At 45.5% G+C, this 21,655-nt stretch overlaps 1 pseudogene; it reads right to left on the bottom strand.

The window, feature by feature from the left end:
• Nucleotides 1–14,271: 14,271 nt before the first annotated feature.
• Nucleotides 14,272–15,695, bottom strand: LOC128778035 (beclin-1-like; annotated as a pseudogene).
• Nucleotides 15,696–21,655: the final 5,960 nt, after the last annotated feature.

Consider the following 21,655-nt stretch of genomic DNA (forward strand, 5'->3'; position numbering starts at 1 on the left):
CTGTACCACTGATCAAGAAGAAAAGAAGACACAAATTACCAATCAGAAATTGAAAAGGGGATGGCTTTAAAGAATTAAACTTTTGGGGCACCTGGGTGGCTCAGTCGGTTAAGCGTCCGACTTTGGCTCAGGTCACAATCTCATGGTCCATGAGTTCGAGCCCCACACCAGTCTATGTGCTGATGGCTCTGTGCCTAGAGCCTCCTTCAGATTCTGTGTCTCCCTCCCTCTCCCTCCCCTGCTCATGCTGTCCCTCACTGTTTCTCAAAAATGAATAAACATTAAAAAATTTAAAAAAAATAAGAAAGTCCAAAATGTAATTCCTAATTTCCACCAAAATACCATGTATCCTCCTAACCATGGGAAGTCTTCCCCCATTGCAATAAATGGTACCTCTGGAACCTAGGTTTCCCCCTTTCCTTCACCATTCACAACCAATCCACCAGATTTCCTAATAAATCTATCTCTAAAACATATCATGTCTGTATTGTCTTCTCTCAGTATACTTCACCATGACCTTGGTGGAGAACTATCTCCCCAGACGAGGTCAAGGCAGTGCCCATCTGATAAATGGAGGCCAGCAGTGACCTCCTCAGGAGCCACTGCAGCAGGGATGTGGAATGAAAGCCAAATGGTAAAACATGAGAGGCGGAAGAATAGTCATATAGGAAGTTTTGCTGGGAAGGGAAACAGCGTCACTGTAAGTGCCCCACACCCCCAGGGAGGGAGTGCCAGAGTCAGGGTCAACCTATGCTCCCACATTTGTTAAGACTATCCTCAGTTAGGGGCGCCTGGGTGGCTCAGTCGGTTAAGCCTCCGACTTCAGCTCAGGTCATGATCTCACGGTCCATGGGTTCGAGCCCCACATCGACAGCTTTGCTGACAGCTCCGAGCCTGGAGCCTGCTTTGGATTCTGTCTCCCTCTCTCTTTGACCCTCCCCTGCTCCCGCTCTGTCTCTCTCTCTCCTTCAAAAACAAATAAACATGAAAAAAAAAAAAAAAGACTATCCTCAGTCAGAATTAGTCCTCTGCCTCATCATCCTTCACGTAAGATGACTTCAATCTGCCGTCTTACTGGCAGGGTCGGTGCGACCCCTCCATCCCAGAGAACAGGCAAAGAAGTGGATACGCGAGAGGTAGAGCTGCGCAAAGCAGTGGCACAGAGAAACTGACCAGAGCAGGGCGGGAATGCCTCTGTCTGGCTTCAGGGAAAACAGTCCCTGCCTGAGACCCACACAACTGAGGAATCTAGCCAGCACCCAAGCCCCATGTCCAGAACTTGCACTGAGAACCAGAGGGAGCCTGGCTGAGGGTGCTGTAAATCTTCATCCACTCTCAGCTCTACTCAAGTTCACCACCTTCCATAAAGTGGAATAAAAGGCAGATAATCTCAAGCACAGGGATCTCCCTTGCCTCCAGCCACCGCCACCCCCCAGGACCTCAGAGCTGAAGGTACAAACCCTCCTTTGCTCCAGGCACTGTCATAGAAAAGTGTGTCACCGGGCTCTGTCATGCAAGTGAAGTTACTCGTGCTGGCACTTAACTTCAGGCAAGTATAATGGGGTTCGTGAGGCAGTCATGTGCCCAGTCATGTGCCAGGTGTGTGATCGACATGTGTGACATGGGCAGTTGTGGACAATGTGTGCATGTGGTGTGGGCTGATGGGAGACACATGAGGTTGGGCACAAACAGGTGAGTGTGTGCCAGGTACACAAACACCACCCTCCAAGGTGGTGAAGTATGTCAGAGCCACAGTCCTCCAGCCCTGGGAGGCCCAGAGGGGCCTCATGTCCTAGGCAGCCTCCCAGCTCTCTCAGTCCTGCAGAGCGACCCTCCTGCTGCTGAGGACCTCCAGCTGTCACTGCCCCGTCAGCTTCGGGAGGACAGCCCCGCAGTGCTCTCGGGGGCAGAGGAGGAGGGAGGACAGAAAGGGGAAAGCAAAGATCCAGCCCCCTGGGGCTGTGCTCACCGGCCTGGACCACCCTGCACTCCTCCCTGATCCCACATTTATCTGCTACAGTCTTTCTCGAGTCTCTGTTGCAGAATGAAATCTGCTAAGCAAGTGCTCTGCCCTCAGATCTGCCCTCAGACCTTGGCGCCTTCTCTCTGTAGTCTGTTTGCAGTGCATTTCTTCCCTCTCTTTGAGTCACGCAGACCATGCCATATCAGGAAGTGTCCCCTACCCCTATCCTGCGGCCCCCACCCCAGATCTCTCCTTCAGACACACACAGAGCAGAGTCACCCAGACAACCCATCACAACCCCACGATCACATTCACAAAATCAACCGCCAAAAGCAGACTGACAGTGCAGCCTGAATGTCACCTGCCTCTGTGACCCTTCTGTTACAGCCAGAAGAAAAGCAAACAGGCCTCCGTCTCCACTGTTGTTTATCATCATTCTGGAATTTGGACCGATGAAACAGAGCCAGAAAAAGACGCGAGGCATAGTAAGATCCTAATCCATAAAGTATTATTGATATACAATACGTTTTATAAATGAAAATAAAAATGTCATTATGCCCAAAGTAATCTAGAATTTGAAACCATTTCAAGTCAAACCTCTACCACATATTTATTCTCTTATGTGATGAATCGATTCTTAAAGTTCTTTGAGAATAAACATTTCAGAACATTCAAACTGAAGAAAGGGTCATAAATAGGAAAGTCACAGGAGACCGAGGCACATGGCCATCACATAGCAAAGATGTGCATCCTCATAAATAGTCAAAAAATGCAAAATAAGACATTCTCGCCAAAACAGAACAGACTTTTTTTTTTAATTGGCAAAATCCAGGGATAACGAGGGTGTCAGAAAGCAAGTGTTTTCATATGGTTGACAGAAATGTCCGTGGGCACGAATGATGCAGTGGGTGAGTGGCAATGTGAATCAACATGATTATAAATCTGAAAATCCCTCAAACTGTCATTTCCACTTTTATGTCTTGACCCTAGGTAAATAGTTAAGGACAGACACAAGAATATTTCTTATCCCTACGTCGTTTACAAAAGCAATGTCTTAAATGTCCGCTAGGAAAACAGATGATGTCTTATAAGAAATAGATTATTTAAATTTCGCTAATGGGCTACGATGAACACACGGTGTTTGTAGAAAGGCACTTTTAAAGCGAAGCTATATTGACTTTTTTTCAAGTGGATGGTGAGGTTCTTCCACAGAAAGTGGTTGGAAACCACTACCAGAGTGTTGGTTTTGCTAGAAGCATCTCTCTGCATAAAACCCCAATAGAGACTGGGAGTGCTGGGGCGTGTCTTGGGGCAGTAAATACCCCCTATCCAGTTCAGACCTTCAAGACCCGTGGGAACTGCAGGTCCTGGAACACACGTCGAAGGGGACAATTGCCAGGAGAAGGCAGATATCTTCTCACAGCCTCTCAGGCCAAGCCCCTTATCTTTCCACAATGCCAGTCCATACCTCCTCAGAATTGGCCGACCCAGCCTCGTCTCTAGGGTCCTGGCCACCCCAAAGCTAACGGGAAGACGGCCCAAGGTGGAAACGTGTCCACACAAAAGAACACATGGCACCACTGGGATAAAACCATAGGGGCTTCCAGTTACAGACGGTGGACTGGGCATCTTCATTCATGTCCTCTCTCACCAGTGACCAACCAGATGGAGGATAAAGAAATTTCGAAATTGATCACCTTACCTACCAAAGTCAATTAGAAGGGGCTTGTTAGAGGATTTGAGATTTCAACAAAATGGTGGAAAAGGAGAATAGTAGGAGGAGACCGAGGGTTGTTTAGTAGGACTCAAAGATCTAGTGTTCCAAAAAGGGGTAACGCAGGGTCACAGCTGATTTGCTCCCATAGACTGCCACACAGGCAGTCTGCACACAGTCTGTTGTAAATGGGGGAGCAGGTCCCCCCATAGGGTCGTTAAGGATCACTTCAACACGGCTGTGGAACTTATATTCAAAGAGGCATACGGAATTAAAGCGTTATTATTCTCACAGGGGACCAGATGGGAGAAGCACAAAGGGAACGGGCTCCACCAAGGAAGTGAAGAGTCAAGAGACACAGAGGACTCACAGGCAAGAGCCTTTGTCAGGGATAAGGACGGGGTCTGGAAGCAAAAGGCCTGAGGGCATTTCACTGGCACACTTTCATGTCACTAAGTTAGTCACAGGAAGGCAAGAAGGGGAACTTGTGGTAGGGACCAGCCTTTTCCCCAGCCCAGGGACCAGGGATGGACACTGCAACCTGTTTGTGAGGATGCAGAGGCAGCAGGAAAATATGAAATTTTGAAAATTTACAACACAATAAACCCTGTTATGCCTCGGCATGAATAATACCAGTTGGATAGATAACACTTGTCTGGGTTGTGGAGATATTAAAGATGATTGGACAGCTTGACTCAACCACCAAGAGCAAAGTCTGACAAATGCGATGACCAGGAAGAGTCCTGTTAGGCAAATGGTGAGGCTCTGGAATCCTCAAATACAAGGGAATCTCCATAAGACCATCAGCAGATTAATCAGCAGACCCCTCCAGGCCAGGAATAATATATTCAGATGCTGAAGGCGGGGGGGGGGGGGGGGGGAGGGGGGGGGAGGTTACTGCCAACCAAGAATGTTTCACCCACCAAAGCTGTTCTGCAGAGACGAAGGAGACACAAAGACCTTCCTGGACAAACAGAAGCTGCAGGAATTCATCAGCACTACACCTGCCTTATAAGAAATGCTGAAAGGAGTTCTTTATGATAAAATAGCAGGCACAACTTAGTAAAATGAAAACACATGACAATGTAAAACACACTGGTAAGGTAAGTATATAGTCATAGTCAGACTACTCTAATACTATAATATGGTGGTATGTTAATAACCTAACTTTAATATAAAGGTTAAGGAACAACAGTATAAAAAACACTGTAGCTACAATGTATCATCAATGTATACACAATATAAAAATATGTAAGTTGTGACATCGAAACATAAAATGGAAAATAGATTAAAAGGCATCCAAATTGGAAAGGAAGAAGTAAAACTGCATCTATTTACAGGTAATGTAATACTATATGTAGAAAACCCTAAAGCTTCACCAAAACAACAACAACAACAACAACAACAACAACTATTAGACCTAATAAATAAATTGAGTAAAGCCACAGGATACAAAATCAATATACAGAAATATATTGCATTTCTATACACTAATAACAGACTATCAGAAAAAGAAATAAAATAATCCCATTCACAATTGCATCAAAAAGAATAAAATATCTAGTAATAAATTTAACCATGGAGGTGAAAGACCTGTACTCTGAAAACTAAAAGATACTGATGAAAGAAATTGAAGATGACACACAAAAAATGGAAAGACATGCCATGGTCATAGATTGGAAGAATTAACATTGTTAAAATGTCCACACCACCCAAAGCAATCTATAGGCTCAAAGCAATTGCTACCAAAATTCCAATGGCATTTTTCACAGAACTAGAACAAATAATCTTAAAATGTATATGGAATTGGGGTGCCTGGCTGGCTTAGTAGGTAAAGCATGCGACTCTTAATCTCAAGGTTGTGAGTTCAAGCCCCATGTTGGGTATAAATATTACTTAAAATAAGGGGTGCCTGGGTGGCTTAGTTGACTAAGCATCCAAATTTGGCTCAGGTCATGATCACATGATTTGTGGGTTCAAGCCCTGCATCGGCTCTGTGCTGACAGCTCAGAGCCTGGGGCCTGCTTCAGATTCTGTGTTTCCCCCTCTCTCTGCCCCTCCCCTGTGTGCTCTCTCTCTCTCAAAAATAAACTTTAAAAAAAAAAAAAGTTAAATGTATATGGAATTGGGGGTGCAAAACTCTCTCTCAAAATACATAAATAAACTTAAAAAATGTATATGGAACCATAGAAGACCTCTAATAGCCAAAGCAATCTTGAGGAAAAACAAAACAAAACTAAACTAAACTAAAAGTCGTATGCTCCCAGATTTCAAACTATACTACAAAATTACAGTAATCAAAACATACACAGTATTGGCACAAAAGCAGAATAGAGAGCTCAGAGCCCATGTTTATATGTTCAATTAACCTAGGGAAAGGAGGAAAGGACATACAATGGGGAAAAGACAGTTTCTTCAACAAGTGGTACTGGGAAAACAGGACAGCTGTATGCAACAGAATGAAAGATGGCCACTTTCTTACACCATATACAAAAATAAACTAAAAATGGATTAAAGACTTATATGTAAGACCAGAAACCATAAAACTCCCAGAAGAAATAATACGCAGTAAGCTTTTTGACATCAGTCTTAGCAATATTTTTTGGGATCTATCTCTTTAAGTAGGACAACAAAAGCAAAAATAAACAAACAGGACTGCATGAAACTAAAAAGCTTTCTGCAGAGTGAAGGAAACCAACAATTTTTTTAAAAAGGCAGCCTATTGAATGGGAAAAGGTATTTGCAAACAATATATCCAATAAGGGGTTAACATCCAAAATATGTAAAGAACTCATACAACTCAAAGGGGAGCTAAGATGGCTGCATAGTAGGAGGAGTCTAGGCTTCCTTCACCCCTGGAACACAGCTAAATAACTATCAAATCATTCAGAATACTCAAGAAATTGACCTGAGGACTGACAGAACAAAGTGCACAGCTGGAAGGAGAGCCCACTTTGAGGAAGGTAGGAAATGCAGAGATATGGTTTGGGGGAGAAACGGATTGCGGGTGCTATGAAGGGAAGGGAGCCCTGGTCATGGAGAAAAGGGAGAGACAGAGGAGCACACAAGGATACGTACGAGCACACTTCCCAAAGCATTTGGCCCTGAAAACGAGAAGGGCTGAATTTTGCCAGTTTTGCAATCAGTGGGGTTCAAAGACTAGAGTTTCCAAGGTCCCCAGGTTTGGCTGGGATAGAGACCTGAGGATGCTGTCCTACTCCTGAAGCAGAGGCAGACAAAAAACCCTGGGGCAGACTGTGAGATCTCTGGATCGCCTAAGGGACATGGGGAGAGACTGCTCATACTTTTTGGAGCGCATCTATGAGAGGTGGCATTGCCTCTGGTGGGGCAGGGGTGGAGGGAGGAGAACCAGCAGGCACCATTTCCCTCTACCCCTCAGCATTGGCCTACAGATACCTGCTGAGGGCAGCTAACCGGAACACTGGCTGTTTAGCCTGTTTGCTCCAAATCCCATGGCTCTGAGCTCTGGCACGACTGGCCTTCTGAGTCAAACCTGCATCAGTTCCAGCCTAGAGAGTCCCTTTCCCAGAGGACCGGTGCAGGTCCGTGCCACAGCAAGACCCAGAAGTTTGGAATTTTAAAAAGCAGCAGGCCCGGCTAGGGTAGAGCCCAAGGTGTGCTGTGCTGCTCCAAGCAGACAAACAACCCAGAGACAGTGTGAAATCAGCAATGTGAAAAACGCCTGTGATGCACCAGGGGAAATTGTTTGCTCTCAAAGAAACTGCTTCCCTGAAAGCAGCAAGCACAGACTTTCCTCTCCAGAGACAAAGGAGGGGGTTGTACCATTCCCCTCCTCTGCCCTTCAGCATAAACCAACCTCAGTAAACAACACAGAGCCCACACTAGCTGCCAAACCCACTTACACCAAGTCCAACCCCGTGCACTCTGCTGATACTGCTTTACTCAAGCAAATGTGCCATAGGACCAGTACAGAGGCTCCTCCTCCAGAAGACCAGCATAAAACCCTGCACGCACCACATCTACTGACCACAGAGTTCTGCATAGCTTCAATTCCAGTGGAAATAGTATCAGGTCTCTTTTCGCAAACAGACCAGAGCACATTCACCACACTCTGGCCAAGGTCCAAAACACTCCCCACAGCAGGCAAGAAGAAACTCTGCAGAAGACTGAGCTGAGGGATACAGCAGCCATAACACAGCAGCAGAATGCACCAGAGACACTTCCTGGAGCACCAGGCTCTGAACATTATATGATCTCTTCTTCATAAAGCCATTACTCTTAGAAGCAAGAAACATAACTGGCTTTCCTTACACAGAGAAGAAGACAGAAACCTACACAAAATGCCAAGATGGAAGAATTCATCCCAAAAGAAAGAACAAGAAAAGGTCATGGCCAGGGATCTAATTGAAACAGATATAAATAATATGCCTGGTTCAGAATTTAAAGGAGTAATCACAAGGATACTAGCTGAGTTTGAGAAAAGCAGAGATGATCAGGGAAACCCTTACCACAGAGATAAAAGAGCTGAAAACTAATCAGCCAGAAACGAAAAATGCAATAACTAAGATTCAAGACTGACTAAATGTAATGACCACAAGGATGGAAGAAGCAAAGGAACAAATAAGTGATATAGAACATAGAATTATGGAAAATAATGAGATGCACTAAGTAGAGAGAAAAAGGGGCACCCAGGTGGCTCAGTTGGTTAAGTGTCTGACTCTTGATTTCAACTCAGTTCAGTTCAGCTTGATCTCTCATAATTCATGGGATCGGGCCCTACATCAGGCTCCCTGCCAATAGCACAGAGCCTGCTTGGGATTCTCTCTATCCCTCTCTCTCTCTGCCCCTCTCCTGCTCATATTTTCTTTCTCTCTCTCTCTCCCTCTCTCTCTCTCTCTCTCCAAGAATAAATAAACTTAAAAAAAATTTTTTTTTTAAGTTTATTTATTCTTGAGGGAGAAAGAAACAGAGTGTGAGTGGGGGAGGGGCAGAGAGAGAGGGAGACAGAATCTGAAGCAAGCTCCAGGTTCTGAGCTGTCAGCACAGAGCCCGATGCAGGGCTCAAATTCACAAACTGTGAGATCATGACCTGAGCCAAAGTTGGAGGCTTAACTGACTGAGCCACCCAGGTGCTCCAATAAACTTTTAAAAGAGAGAGAGAAGGGGTGCCTGGGTGGCTCAGTTGGTTAAGTGTCCAACTTTAGCTCAGGTCATGATCTTGTGGTTTGTGAGTTCAAGCCCTGTGTTGGGCTCTGTGCTGACAGCTCAGGGTCTGGAGCCTACCTCGGATTCTGTGTCTCCCTTTCTCTTTGCCCTTCCCCTGCTTGCTCTCTCTCTCTCTCAAAAATAAATAAACATTAAAAAAGTGAAATAGAGAGAAAAAAATGTTAGATCAAGAAAGTAGACTTGGGGAACTCAGTGACTCCATCAAATACAATAATATTTTAATGTAGGAGTCCAAGAGGAAGAAGAGAGAGATAAGGGGGCAGAAGGTTTATTTGAGGAAATTATAGCTGAAAACTTCCCTAATCTTGGGAAGAAAACAGACTTCTAAATCCAGGAGGTGCAGAGAACCCCCATCAAAATCAACAAAAGCAGGCCAACATTAAGGCATAGTTAAATTTGCAAAATATAGAGATTTAAAAAAAATCCTAAAAGCAGCAAGACAAAAGAAGTCCCTAACTTACAAGGGAAGACCAATAAGGTTAGCAGCAAATCTTTCCACAGAAACCTGCCAAACCAGAAACGAGAGGCATGATATATATATACATATATATTCAATGTGTTGAATGGGAAGAATCTGTGGTCAAGAATACTCTATCCAGCAAGGCTGTCATTCAGAATAGGAGGAGAGATAAAGAGCTTCCCAGACAAACAAACACTAAAGGAATTTGTGACCACTGAACCAGCCCTGCAAGAAATATGAAATGAGACTCTTTGAGTGTGAAAGGAAGACCAGAAATGACAAAGACTACAAAGGGACAGTGAAAACCTCTAGGAACAACAAAACAAGTAACAAAACGGTACTAAATATATTTGTCAATAATCACTCTGAATGTAAATGGATGAAATGCTCTAATCAGAAGGCACAGGGTGTCAGAATGGATTAAAAAACAAGACCCATCTACATGCTGCCTACCAGACTCATTATAGACCTAAAACCACCTGCAGATTGAAAGTAAGGGGATGGAGAAAAATTTATCATTCAAAAGGATGTCAAAAGAAAGCCAGAGTAGCAATACTTATATCAGACAAACTAGATTTTATTTTTTTTTTAATTTATTTATTTATTTTGAGAAAAAGCACAAGTCAGGGAGGGGCAGAGAGAGAGAATCAAAAGCAGGCTCCACACTACCAGTGCAGAGCCCGATGTGGAGCTTGAACCCATGAACTGTGAGATCATGACCTGAGCTGAAGTCAGATGCTTAACTGATTGAACTACCCAGGCACCAAGACAAACTAGATTTTAAATTTTTTTTAATGTTTATTTATTTTTGAGAGAGACAGAGACAGAAACAGAACACAAGCAGGGGAGGGGCAGAGAGAGAGGGAGACATAGAATCCGAAGCAGGCTCCAGGCTCTAAGCTGTCAGCACAGAGTCTGATGCGGAGCTCAAACTCACAAACCATGAGATCATGACCTGAGCCGAAGTCGGTTGCCTAACCGACTGAGCCACCCAGGCGCCCCAAGACAAACTAGATTTTAAACCAAAGACTGTGACAAGAGATGAAGAAGGGCATCATATCATAATAAAGGGGACTATCCAACAAGAAGATCTAACAATTGTAAATATTTGTGTCCCCAAATTGAGAGAACCCAAATATATAAAACAGTTGATAACAAACATAAGGGAACTCATTGGTAATAACGCAATAATAGTAGGGCACTTTAACACTCCGCTTACAACAATAGATCATCTAAGCAAAAAATCAACAAGGAAACAATGCTTTTGAATGATACACTGGAACAGATGGACTTAACAGATATATTCAGATCATTTCATCCTAAAGAAGCAGAATACACATTCTTTTCAAGTACACATGGGATATTCTCTAGAAGAGATCACATACTAAGTCACAAAAATCAGGCCTCAACAAGTACAAAAAGATTGACATCACACAATGCATATTTTCTGACCACAACACTTTGAAACTTGAAGTCAACCACAAGAAAAAAATTTGGAAAGACCACAAATACGTGGAAGTTAAAGAACACCCTACCAAAGAATGAATGAGTCAACCAGGAAATTAAAGAAGAAATTTTAAAAATATATAGAAATGGGGCACCTGGGTGGCTCAGTTGGTTAAGCGTCCGACTTCAACTCAGGTCATGATCTCACAGTCCATGAGTTCGAGCCCTGCATCAGGCTCTGTGCTGACAGCTCAGAGCCTGGAGCCTGCTTCAGATTCTGTGTCTCCCTCCCTCTCTGCCCCTCCCCTGCTTATGCTCTGTGTCTCTCTGTCTCAAAAATAAATAAAAACATTAAAAATTTTAAAAACTATATATATGGAAACAAATGAAAATGAAAACACAATGGTCCAAAACCTTTGGGATGCAGCAAAAGTGGTCCTAAGAGGGAATTATATGGCAATACAGGCTTACCTCAAGAAGCAAGAAAAAAATCTCTAACAACCTAACCTTACACCTAAAGGATCTAGAAAAAGAAAAATAAGTGAAGCCTAAAGCCAGCAGAAGTAGGGAAATAGTAAAGATTAGAGCAGATAGAAATGATATAGAAACAAACAAAAGAAGTAGAACAGATCAATGAAACCAGGAGCTGGTTTTTTGGAAAAAAAAATGAAATTGATAAACCCTTAGCTCAATTTATCAAAAAGAAAAGAGAAAGAACCCAAATAAATAAAACCACAAATGAGAGAGGAGAAATAATAACCAATATCACAGAAATACAATTATAAGAAAATATTATGAAAAACTATATGCCAAAAAATTGGACAATCTGGAAGAAATGGATAAATTCCTAGAAACACATAAACAATCAAAACTAAAACAGGGAGAAATAGAAATCTTAAACAGACCGGTAACCAGCAAAGAATTTGATTCAGTAATCAAAATTCTCCCAAGAAACCAAAGTCCAGGGCCAGATGATTTCACAGGGGAATTCTACCAAACATTTAAAGGAGAGTTAATACCTATTCTCAAACTATTCCAAAAAATAAAAATGGAAGGAAAATGTCCAAATTCATTTTATGAAGCCACATTATCCTGATTCCAAAACCAGACAGAGACTCCACTAAAAAAGAACTACAGGCCAATATCCCTGATGAACACAGATGCAAAAATTCTTAACTAAATATTAGCAAATCAAATCCAACAGCACATTAAAAGAATTATTCACCATGATCAAGTGGGATTTATTCCTCGGTTGCAAGGGTGTTTCAATATTCACAAAACAGTCAACATGATACATGTTGTTCATGTGATACACTTTGTTCCATATTAACAAAGGAAAGGATAAGAACCATATGATCCTCTCAATAGATGCAGAAAGAAAAAAAAATTTGACAAAGTACAACATCCATTCATGATAAAAATCCTCAACAAAGTAGGGATAGAGGGAACAAACCTCAACATCATAAAGACCACATACAAAAAACCCACAGCTAATATCATCCTCAATGGGGAAAAACTGAAAGTTTCTCCTCTAAGGTCAGGGATAAAACAGAGATGTCCTCTCACCACTGTTATTTAACATAGTACTGGAAGTCGTAGGCTCAGCAATCAAACAAAAGAAATAAAATACATCCAAATGGGCAAGGAAGAAGTCAAACTTTGACTATTTGCAGACAGCATGATACTGTAAACAGAGAAGCCAAAAGATTACCAAAAAATTGTTAAAACTAATTCATGTATTACATGAATTCAGTAAAATCACAGGATACAAAATCTATGTACAGAAATCTGTTGTATTTCTATACATCAAAATGAAGCCAGCAGAAGGAGAAATCAAGGAACTGATCCCATTTACAACTGCACTGGCACCATATGATACCTAGGAATAAACCTAACCAAAGGGGAAAAAGATCTGCACTGAGAACTAGAAAACACTTACAAAAGAAATTGAAGAGGACACAAAGAAATGAAAAAAACATTCCGTGTTCATGGATTGAATAAACAAATATTGTTAAAATGTCTATACTATCCAAAGCAATCTACTCATTAAATGCAATCTTATCAAAATATCAACAGTATTTTTCACAGTTAGAACAAACAATCCTAAAATCTGTATGGAACCACACACAACCTCAAATACTGAAAGCTATCTTGAAAAAGAAAAGCAAAACTGGAGGCATCGTGATCCCGGACTTGAAGCTAGATTACAAAGCTGTAGTCATCAAGACAGTATGGTACTGGCACAAAAACAGACACATAGATCAATGGGACAGAATAGAAAACCCAGAAATGGACCCACAACTATATGGCCAAATAATCTTTGACAAAGCAGGGAAGAATATCTAATGGAAAAAAGTCTCTTCACCAAATGGTGTTGGGAAAATTGGACAGCAACATGCAGAAGAATGAAAACTGGATCACTTTCTTACATCACACACAAAAATAAATTAAAAATGGATTAAAGACCCGGGGTGCCTGGGTGGCTTAGTTGGTTAAGCACTTGGGTCTTGATCTCAGCTCAAGTCTGGATCTCAGGGTCATGAGTTCAGGCCTCATGTTGGGCTCCACACTGGGCATGGGGCCTACTTTAAAAAAAAAATGGACTAAAGACCTAAATGTGAGATAGGAAACCATCCAAATCCTAGAGGAGAACACAGGCAGCAACCTCTTTGACATTGGCCATAGCAACTTCTTACCAGATATAAGACATTTCCTCCTGATGAAGACATAGGGAAGGGTCTTGCCCTAGCCTGAGCAGGATGGGGAAGGGAGACAACCAAGACCACACAAGGGAGGCTCAAAGCAGCACCAAGGGGTGAGATGAACCCCTGCAGCACAAGAGGAAGGGAAGAGATACAGAATAGCCATGAGACCCAGGGAAGGACTTGCACAGAGGGCTGGTCAGAGAAGCTTGGCCCTGAAGACCCAACTCCCACATGGACATGGCCTTGGGAGTGATGTGCAGCTGGGTCAGTGGTCTCTTCTCAGGAGGGACCTGACCTAAGTCAGGAACGCTGCTGTGACCTTAACAAACAGACTAATGTCTGCCGGAACCATAAAAGTAGGAGCCTAGAGGTCTTCACACATTGTACCTCGTCTCTGGGTCATGTGCCCTTCCCCAGCAAGTGGTCCCAGGTCTCATGGACACAGGGTATGCCCACACATGCAAAGTCTCACACCATTGCTGAAGTGACACAGACACTGTCCCACATAGGGACCCACGAAGAGTCAAACTGCAGAAATCCCTTATCTTACTTTTGCTTACCTAAGTTGTAACAGTAACTCACTCTTTTCAGACTGCAGCAAATCTTTTATTACAGATAATCAAACCTCTCCACACTGTGTCTCAAACAGTAACAAATACAATTTCATGTCTTTAACAGAGCAGAGTGAACATTCATACATGGCCATACATGGCAGACTTTTCCTCTGGAAACTGTTGTTGAATATTTAAAAAAATTTTTTTTTTTAATGTCTATTTTTGACAGAGAGAGAGACAGAGCATGAGTGGGGGAGGAGCAGAGAGAGAGGGAGACACAGAATCTGAAGCAGACTCCAGGCTCCGAGCTGTCAGCACAGAGCCCGACGCGGGGCTCGAACTCATGGACCGAGTCATCATGACCTGAGCTGAAGTCGGACACTCAACCGACTGAGCCACCCAGGCGCCCCTGTTGTTCAATATTTTAAAATAAAGTGGACTTGTGGATTTATTCTTTTCTAGTATTGTAAACACATGCTGTTTGAGGGGCGCCCGGGAAGGCTCAGTTGGTTGAGCGACTGACTTCAGTTCAGGTCGTGATCTCACAATTTGTGAGTTTGAGCCCCGCGTCAGGCTCTGCGCTGACAGCTCAGAGCATGGAGCCTGCTTTGGATTCTGTGTCTCCCTTTCCTCCTCGTGCTCTGTCTCTCTCTCTCCAAAATAAATAAACGTTAAAAAAAATTTTTTTAATATGCTGTTTGATGTTATCTGAGTTTAATTTAAAACATTTCTTGTTGCAAACCAAACAAAATGTAAAGCTTCTGAGGCGAGCATCTCTGTAAGGGAAAAAAGAAGTCTTGTTATGAAACTATTGTCAAGCAAGACCCCACTTAAAATCTGCCAGCATGAACTTAAGAACTTTGGTCCACTGTCTGTCAGGGCTAAACTGGGTTTCAACGGAATGGGAGCCACACTGGTTCCTGGGTCTTCAATCTCGCCTTCCTGTGAGGAAGACAAAAATGTGTCTCACCCTTTCTCAACCTCTCCTTTCATCTTTCTCAACATCTCCATCATCACGTGGTCTAACTTGTCCCAGGATAGTACAATGGCAACTGCTTAGACCCGTCTGTCAGAGACTCCAGGTGGGAATGGTTTCCACAGGGAACAAGTTGATACCTCTGAAATTTCAGACATATCTTACTGGATAGGGTGCACAGCAGCAATGCTTTCCAGACCCAAGTGCATTAACTTCATTCCATGGCACAGGGACACTGGGCAGGCGACCCAGTTTGAAGGTTCTGATTGTACCATATTGTCCTCTGTGCCAGACATGAAAGGTTGCACTGAAGAAACCGGTTTTCTTCAGCTGGCCCAGATGCATCTGGGCATAGGGCATTTGGTTTTCTACATTCTTCAGCTCATCATCCAGTTCTGGCTGTTGTTGTTTATGTTCTCTGTATTCCCTATGGTACTGAGCTTCCTCTGGATCCAGTCTTAGCCTCAGCTTGGGCATTCTCAAGCTTTCCTACCAGTCTATCTCATTTAGCTCTGTCTGTAGCTGTTCAGTCATCCTCATTCATTTGCTCAGAGATCTTCAACAGCATTTGCAGCTGTGACACTCATTTTCAGTGACATTGAGCTGAGTGTCGAGCTGGTCTAAAAGAGGATCTGTGCAACCCTCACAGAGTGGTGATCTACATCTCTCTGGCCCCCAGTGCCCAGTCTCTCCCTAATGTTCTCCACGGTACCACCACCGGATGCCTCCCCAGTCAAAGCGAAGCTGTTGGCACCTACTGTAGACATCATTGTGGCTGGAAGGATGAATCTGAGAGACACCATCCTGGTGATGTCCAATAAATGACTCCTTTCCTGAGTTAGCCCCTTCCTCCAGGGTCTCTCCTGGTTTCACCTGGGCTGGGGCAAATAATGGAGCTGTGAGCTCCTGGATGGTGACGCGATCCAGTTTCAGGGCTGCAGTGCGGACTCCCAAAGCTGGCCTGCATGGTGCTGCTGGGCGTCTTTAACCTCTCCATCCTTCAGGACTTGGAGCCACCACCCTGGTCAGTCTACCACAGGAGCATCATGGTCTCCAGAACTGCTGCCATCCAGTCTTCAGTGACTTCCCCATCCACCGGACGACAGTAACTCACTTTTACTGAGCATTTATTATGCACCTGTTAGTGTTCTCAGTGCTTTACATGTATTGACCGATTCACTTAACCAACATTCACCAGTACCTCAGTACGTTAGGAGCCAGATGCTGGGCAAGGGACTGGACACAGCTGTGACTACCGCAGTCACAGACCTTGCCCCCATGGAGACTGGGATCTGGTGGGTAAGACAACCCTGAGAATGCCCATGTGGGGTACACATGCTCTTACAGACATGGCCAAGGAGCTTCAGACAGGATTCTGCATACTAAAAGAACTCTCCCTGCCCTAAGCTCCCTTCACCTGTGCACCTCCTCCCAATATACTTGAAAGAGCTGCCTGCCTCCTCTTCCTTCCCTCCTCTCATCTCAATGGACTCGGATCTACTTTTACCCCATTGCTGCACTGCAACAACTTGATTCAAGGTCACAGTGATCTCCATCTTTCCAAAGCCCCTGCTGCAGACCCTGCCTTCCTGTCTCAATCCTTTTTATACAAGCTTCTCTGATGCCACCTTAATCCACCGTCATCCCAGGCAGTCCCCCTCCATCCCCCTTGCCAAGAGTTAGATGTGGGAGCACCTCACGGCTCTGGCTTGGGCCCCTTCCCTTTTCTGTCTCACCCTATTTCCATGTGACCTCACCCATGATTTTGAACACCTCTGTCTCCAGCCCTGACTTCCTCTCTGAGCTCCGAACTTAACTATCCAACTGTCTCCTCCACATAATGGGCGTCTCCATATGGCAAAGCAGAATTTTCATTTTACACTCCCACAAAGAACGTGTTCTACCACATCTTTACACTCCACAGAAGGGATAATAAATTTGCTCCGTCCAAAAGCCAGTGAATTGTTCTTTTTTTTTCCAGTGAGACCAAATATAACAGTCTTTTTTTTTTTTCCTTTTTTTTAAAGAAGAGAGAACGCGACTAGCTTAATCGGGAGAGCATGCAACTCTTGATCTTGGAGTCAAGCCCCATGTTGGGTGTAGAGATTACTCAAAAACAAAACCTTTAAAAAATAACAGAAAGAAAGAAAGAAAGAAAGAAAGAAAGAAAGAAAGAAAGAAAGAAAGAAAGAAAGAAAGAAAGAAAGAAAGAAAGAAAAGAAAGAAAGAAAGAAAGAAAGAAAGAAAGAAAGAAAGAAAGAAAGAAAGAAAGAAAGAAAAGAGAGAAAGAAAGAAAGAAAGAAAGAAAGAAAAGAAAGAAAAGAAAGAGAGAGAGAAAGAAAGAAAGAAAAAGAAAGAAAGAAAGAAAGAAAGAAAGAAAGAAAGAAAGAAAGAAAGAGAAAGAGAGAAAGAAAGAGAAGGAAGAGGGAGAAGGAAGAAGGGGACAGGGAGGAAGGGAGGAAAGGAGGGCCTGCCTCACAGCTAAATGCAATCTTTCTCCCCTGACCCCTAGCAGTGAGATACCCGCCCCCCATCCCCACCCAGGGCTGCTGTGGTCTTCCCCTAGGACCCTGTGGTGCCTCGCTCACATGAATGGCTCCTGACCCCCACACACAACCACTTCTGCCTCCCAGTCTACGTGGCACCAGCCTCGTCAATTTGTCCCCTGGCAGACACAGCCTTCTTTGATCCCCATAGGCACTCCTCTCCACTCCCCAAAAGACCTGTCCCCCATCAGAGGAAGGCCCTCTCCCCACGGTCATGGTAGACCACATTGCGGGGATGGCGGGAGATAGCTGAGCCGAGCTGGGCAGGCTGAGACTCAAAGCCCCCATCTGGCTGCAATGACAGATCCGGGCTGAAATCTACACCAGGCAGAGGGCCAAGGTGAGGAGGCACTGCTGGCTCAGGTGGAAGACGGTGTTTCCAAAACAATTTGGGATGCAAGGAGGATGATACACACTGGGCCTGGTGAAATGCCTCTCCTGGGCTCGAGCCCCACCCACAAGGTCCACAAGGCTGACTGTGGCCAAGGACATCGATGGCCCAGGCACCGTCACAGAGAAGTGAGCCAGCTGCGTCACACCGGTGCCTGGGACAGGCTGGTAAACGCAGGCAAGTAAGGTGGGGTAACCAGTGGGCAGGGCAGGTGTGTGTGACATGCAGGTCCACCTGCACAGCAGACGTGGAGAGGGTGTGCACTGGTGTGGGACAACGGGAATGACAGGTGAGTGGTTGGGCACAGACAGGTCAGTATGTGACAGGCACACTGACACCACTACTGGGCACTTCCCTGCCAAGTACCAGATGTTTCAGGGCCACCGTCCCTCTGGCCCGGGGCGGGGGGGGGGGGGGGGGTGGAGGGGCCTGATGTCCTTGGAGAAGGAGAGCCTCCAAGGCTCTCCTTTGTAGGACAGGAAAAGGTCAACCTGTGACACACACAGCCAGGCTCAGGGAGGGGACCCCGGCAGTGTTCTCCGGGCCAGAGAAAAAAGAAAGGGAGAAGGCACCCTGCCACTCCAGTTGTGTCCTTCTTGGGTTCTCCAGGTTCCCCAGGACCCAGACACACCCTGGGCTCTCCAGGATCCAGGCACCTGATGTCTACTGCCTCAGAATGGTCCTGCCAGCCCAGGAGACGCGGCCACGCAGAACTCCTCCCAGGATGGCTCTGCAGGGGCCTCCCCACCTCTACCAGGCATTACGGCCCCTCCCTTCTGAGCCCCTCACCCAGGCCCGCTCCAAGCAGTCACCCAGTCCCCAGAGCACGCACCCCTCTCCCAGCCAGGGGCCTACCACACCCACTCAGGAGGGCACAGAGACCCGATGCCCACACACAACACACAGGGCCAGCTCCTCCAGAGCGGCACTGGGTGGAAGGTCACCAGCAAACCTGTGTGCCTCCCCCAATCCCAGACAAGTCCTCAGATCCCAACCCACAGCCCTCCTGGAGCCCCCGCAGACTGAGACTACTCCCATCCCCCACAACTGCTGCAGCCCTCACCCCTCCCAGGGAGCATCTGCTACCTGGAAGCAAGATGGCGATTAAGGTGGGAGAAGCCAGTGGTGAGCATAGCCCCACCCATCCCTGCATCACCCCGTTACCGCCACAGGCTGGCCCACTGTCCCCAAGTCATTCCTTGGGCCATGTTGCTCTCCGGAGTTCTGCTTTTGTGAGTTCCATGCCCAACCCCTCCCAGGTCCCATAAGCACTGCCCCAACTGCCCACCCCTTCCAGACCCTCCAGAGCAAGCCCACAGAAGTCACTCAAGTTCACCTGCAGCTCAGCATGCTCTCATCTTTGTTTCCTGACCAGGGGTTAGAAGTACTGACTGGGAGGAGTCAGCACCATCCCCTTCCTCCTAGGACCATGAAAGCACCCCATGCCCGCGACCCACTCCCAGAACCCTGCAAGGGCCCACCTTCCCAGACTCACTCTCTCTCTCTCCCTCTCCCTCTCCCTCTCTCTCTCTCTCTCTCACACACACACACAGCAGTGGACCTGGTACTCAAAGGCATGGGTACTGAACCGAGGCCCTAGCACAAAGGCACAGATGGGAATGAGCTACCTGGGACACACCTGCACACATGTTATGTGCAGTGTGTATAGTATTTGTGTAAACCCTATTCTTGGACATTTATCTCCCACCTATGGCTCCTTCACTGGGCAACTAAGGCGGAACTTGGGACTTGCAGACCAATGGGGTTGTGGGGTCCTGAGCTGAGACCCTAAAGGCCAGGGCAGAGTCTGGCTTGGGCACTGTGGAGACAAAAGTGAACAATGCAGACCGATCCTAGCCTAGAGAGCTCACCAATCTAGGGAGGAGAAAAACCTGAATACGATACATAAAAGTACAGCTGTGATCAAAGGCATAGTTAGTGTCATTAGGTGCCAATATCAGGGGAGATATCCTAGCGGCAGGTGGGTTTGGCCCCCAGGGTTGGAGGGTCATGGGCAATCTACCGGGCTCAAAGTCTGGCTCTCACACTGCTTCTTCAGTCTCAACAACCATCAGATCAGTGTAACTCCTGAAAATGGACTGGAAGATGCTGCTTTTGGAAAATGAGCTGGCAGAGCATGGCCCCCAAATTCTACGTGTTCAGTGAAATGTAATAACTGGAAGCCTGATGTATTCCTGTGGCTGAGATCTGAAGGATTTAACAAGGAAGTAAAGCACTGAGCAGGGAGTGGATCCAGGCAAAGGAAGTGCATGTGCAAAGGCCCTGTGGTAAGAGGGATAGTGGCAGTCACCAGTCTTGACAGAGGCAATACAGAGCCCTGAAGCCCAAAGAAAAAGGGCAAAGTGTGGCCAGAGATGAGGCCACTGCCCCCCAGGGTCGTGCGACAAAGTACAACACATGAACTCGAAGTGAGGCTCCACACTGTGATGACTCAATCCAGCTGGATAAGGGAAGTATGGTAACCAGGCTGGAGCAGGTGTGGAAGGCAATGGTGACCTCCCTGGCTGGACGCTCAGGAGCCACCTCCACAGCACAAAGGAAGAGAAAAGATAAGAGCTGAGTTTGCAAAAAGGAGAAACCAAGGGCAAAGCAGCTTTGACATCAGAAGCAATAAAGAAGGCAATGAGAAGAAAACTTTGTAAAACTGGCTAGAAAGCAAAGCAGCCCAGCTCAAGAGGAAGAGAAAGCCAGAAACAGCCTCTCATTCCTGAAATGTCATCTCTCTTGTCCCGTTGGGATCACCTCCTCCAAGAAGCCACCCTTATCCTGTTGAAGTCCCCTTCTCAGAAAACACACACTTCCCCCATCTCAGACAACCTCTGCGTTTAAATAAACAGTTAACAAACACTAAACTTCCCGTGTACTTGCTTCCTCAGCCCACCAGGGGGCCTCCCAGCTCCAGGCCTCAGCCCAGCTGGTCCCTAATGGCAGCCACTCCCTCTCCTATGAATCCCAAGAGGCAATCCGGGCAACCTTCTGGTTCCTACACAGTTTCCCCTGCTGATGATCCTACAAGCAAAAAGACCCACATCTAAGAGGAGGGAAGGCAGGGCAAGAACAGTTGCCAAGAGGAAGTGGTTCAGGCACAAATGGACTTAAATCGGAATATTCCATTGATAGGGCGCCTGGGTGGCTCGGCTGGATAAGATTCAGACTCTTGATTTCAGCTCATGTCATGATCTCACCGTTCGTGGGATCAAAGCCCCGCATCAGGCTGTGTGGGAACAGGCCAGAGCCTGCTTGGGATTCTCACTCTCCCTCTCTTCCTCTCCCCCGCTCACACTCTCTCTCTCAAAATAAATAAACATTAAAAAATATTCCATTGATGGCTTATCATGATTAGGGGTCTCTTGCCGCAGAAACCACCCACAGTTGCAAATCCAACATAAGCCATCACTGAGAAGTCCTAGCTTCCCAATGCTAGCGTGTCAGAAAGAAAATTAATCTACATTCCCCCAAACCACATTAGGTCACTGCTCTTCAAACGCTGACACAACAAAACCCCACATTATTCCAAAGTCTGAAAAGCAAACACATATTTTGAAATTTTAGAGGGATTTATACGAAAATAGTAAAAACTACGACGTTTTTCCCACCTGGAAACTAGCTATATGATCTCCAAATTGGACATCTGTTTTTTGTAGTTTTCCTAAGAAATAACAACCGTGGGC

This window comes from Panthera pardus, unplaced genomic scaffold, assembly GCF_024362965.1.
Source record: "Panthera pardus isolate Hobbes unplaced genomic scaffold, ASM2436296v1 HiC_scaffold_18, whole genome shotgun sequence".
In the NCBI taxonomy this organism is placed as follows: Eukaryota; Metazoa; Chordata; class Mammalia; order Carnivora; family Felidae; genus Panthera; species Panthera pardus.